The sequence below is a fragment of the Populus euphratica genome, unplaced genomic scaffold, assembly GCF_000495115.2.
Source record: "Populus euphratica unplaced genomic scaffold, PopEup_1.0 scaffold764.1, whole genome shotgun sequence".
Taxonomy (NCBI): Eukaryota; Viridiplantae; Streptophyta; class Magnoliopsida; order Malpighiales; family Salicaceae; genus Populus; species Populus euphratica.
Window position 1 is genome coordinate 42492 of NW_011500632.1, and position 3031 is coordinate 45522.

General features: G+C 29.8%; 1 long non-coding RNA gene across 1 annotated transcript; it reads left to right on the forward strand.

Annotated features, from left to right (window-relative positions):
• The first annotated feature begins 585 nt into the window (after window positions 1-585).
• Window positions 586-3031, forward strand: LOC105115783 (uncharacterized). The gene is made up of 4 exons (XR_840388.1): window positions 586-856; window positions 941-993; window positions 2243-2315; window positions 2996-3031. It is a non-coding gene; the product is annotated as an uncharacterized LOC105115783 (long non-coding RNA).

A 3031-nucleotide genomic window follows, 5' to 3' on the forward strand; every position in this document is an offset into this window, starting at 1 on the left:
AGTTTTTTTTCCTGTAGTTTGCTTAAAAAACAGAAGCAACACATAAACAAAAACTCTCTAATACCAATGTCTTTAGATAACTTCGTGTGCTTTTTACTGTTGCTATCCAAACCAAAACTAAGTCACCACCACATGTTAGTACTGCTGCAACAACTTTGGACCACCATTAGACCTTTATATGACCATCGTTGAGGTTCCACTACAAAAAACAGCGGCTATTAGCATCTGAATTTAGCAATGAATAATTTCGTTGCTAAATTCAGTAACAGATTTGTAACGAATTATATATATATATATATATTTTTTTAATATTAGTAATGGATTTTAGCAACAAATAATTCGTTGCAAAATTTACGTTGAATTTAGCAACGGATTTTTCGTTGCTAATTGAAAAAATAAAAATTTAAATGTTAATATAAAGCTGAAATTATGTAGACCGTTGATTGCATAAAATCTAAACCGTTTATTTTCACTCTCTCTTCCCACACCAAAATACAGAGAACAACAAAACCATTTACAGCTGAAAATTAATTCACTTTCACTCTTCCAGTGTATCCTTCGTCCCTAATAACAATATCAATCCCTAACTGTTGAAAAATCACCCTCTCTTCATCGATTTCATCTTCCTTTATCCCAAACTGTTCATCATCTTCGCATTCATTTTCAGCATCCCTAATTTCTTTTCTTCATCTTTTTCTTCTTCATCTTAACAGTTTCAATATTTCTATGTAAACCAACAAAAACACAGACCTATGACAACATCGCACCAGACCCATCATCATCACCTTCAAACATCCTGATTTACCCCTTTTCTGTAAACGGGTTAGGTTTTGCACTTTTTTCTTCAATAGCTCAGGTAACTAATTTAGGGTTTTTGTTTTTTTTTTTGTTGCAATTGAAGCTACACTAAACAATTCTAACCTAAATTTTCTAATCTCAGGTGTTATTTTTTCGTGTTGATCCATCTCCCTCATCTGTAACTGAAGAACACAGGTAACAATTCTTTTTCCGATACTTTGAATAATGGTTTTAGGCTATTAATTCGATAATATAAGGTTTATGAAATGTTTTTACCATGATTTATAACCTAATTATGCATGTTTAATTGAAAATTCATGAAAACCCCCAAATTAATTTTTAGGGTTACGGTTCATAAATTGAATGATTTTATGCAACTTGACCAATGCTGGCAATTCTTGTGTCTGGAAGAGAGTGATTTATAGAAATTATGCATGTTTAATTGAAAATTTATCAAAACCCTCAATTTAATTTTTAACAATTAGTATTATTGATGCTAGGTGTTCTTTGATGTCTGCAAGTCTGTTTGTCCTCCTGTGCGCCAACACCTATGTGATTTGAATGTATTCATATGCTTATATATATATAAAGAAACTTGCTTGTTGATGTTGTGTTTCATTAATAAGATTGTTGTTTTATTTTTGTATCTTCATTCATTCTTTTTTTCTTGCCGTTTTACTTATTATATATATATATATAAATAGTAGAATTGTATAGTGAAAGAGGTTAGAATTCATGGTTGCTTCCTCCTTGCATGGTGTTCAGTTAATTTCCCATATTAGCTATATATGCTGTTTGTTTTCACTTGATTGTTATGTCTTGAGGTCAACATGCATGATTTGGAAACGTTTTTTATCACCAAATGGTTTAGGTGGCAGGCTTTTAATTCAGTTTAGCTAAATGTTAGATAGTATTTAATTTTTCTTTTTAATCCTTCCTTCCCCCTAATTAATATCCATTATTCTCACCTTACCTAGCTAGACTAGCAACTCACCCGTAAGGATGCAGGATCCCAAAGCCTAACTATTTTTTTTAATCTAAAATGCTCTTAATTACATTTTAATATGATAGTCACATTGAGAATTTAAAAAGGTTAGAGAAACAAAGTAAGAAATTGGACATGATTTTTTAGTACATTAAATATAATAATTGCATTATTTAATTTCATTTATGTATATATTTTGCTTTCTCTGTTTTTAAAAATTTCCTTAATTTAACTATTATTTTATTTTATTTTTTTCAACTCAAAAGCATTCTAGATATAATAGGAAGTTTGGAACTGGCTATATAATTCATCTACATGTATGCTTCAGCTATTGAATGTTGGATATAAATCTGTGATATTTACTCATTTTGTTACAGTACCTAATGCTTGCTTTGTTATTTGGCTTTTTTTTTTTAATTTCTAGGTCCTGACATGACTTTGTTCAATATGATGGCTTAGGTTTTTAAGCGTGGCATCAAGTTATCTTTCTCAATAATTAATCAGCCTTTGGGTTCTTCTTGGCACGAAAGCGGTATGTTGCGTTCTTATTATTATTTACTATGGTCTCCTTAATGCTTTGTCCTTTTGAGGTCTTGGGCTCTTATACTACATGTCATTTACATGGAATATCATTTAATGCATCCAGCTTCCTTTGTTCATGTAATTTTTCTGCATGTCATTTATTGTTTTTATACAAACTTTTACCATTTTCTGCATCTGCTACCATTGTTAATTAGAGTTAATTATAATTTAGTCTATGTATTTTTTATGATTTTATAAGTTATTCATTATGTTTTTGAAAACCATAAGTTAGTTCCTTGTTATAAATTAAATGTTAGTTATTTTAAAATTTCAAAATTAATCATGTTCAAGATTGAAAATTTTCAGGTTAGATCTTAGAAGAAAAAAATTGTTATAAGAAGACAAGTGCCAAAAAATATTAAAAATTAATAGTTTAACTTGAATATGCTTTCTGTTTTTCATAGTTTAACTTGGATTTGTTTTAAAGACTAACAAGTGTTATAAGTGGATGGGTTTAAGCTGTTATGCACAATTCCTTTACCTAAGATGTACACTAGTAGATTATCAATGAATGTCTACTGGAATTTTGTTTGTTGAAGCTCATTTTAGAGTTATTTGCTTTGACATTCCATTTCTGCAACTTACCTCATGTGTTAGTTATTAACTAAGAGGTGAACTTGTGTATTGTAGCTTCTTGGTAGGAGTGGTGGATTTCAAGTAGCATCC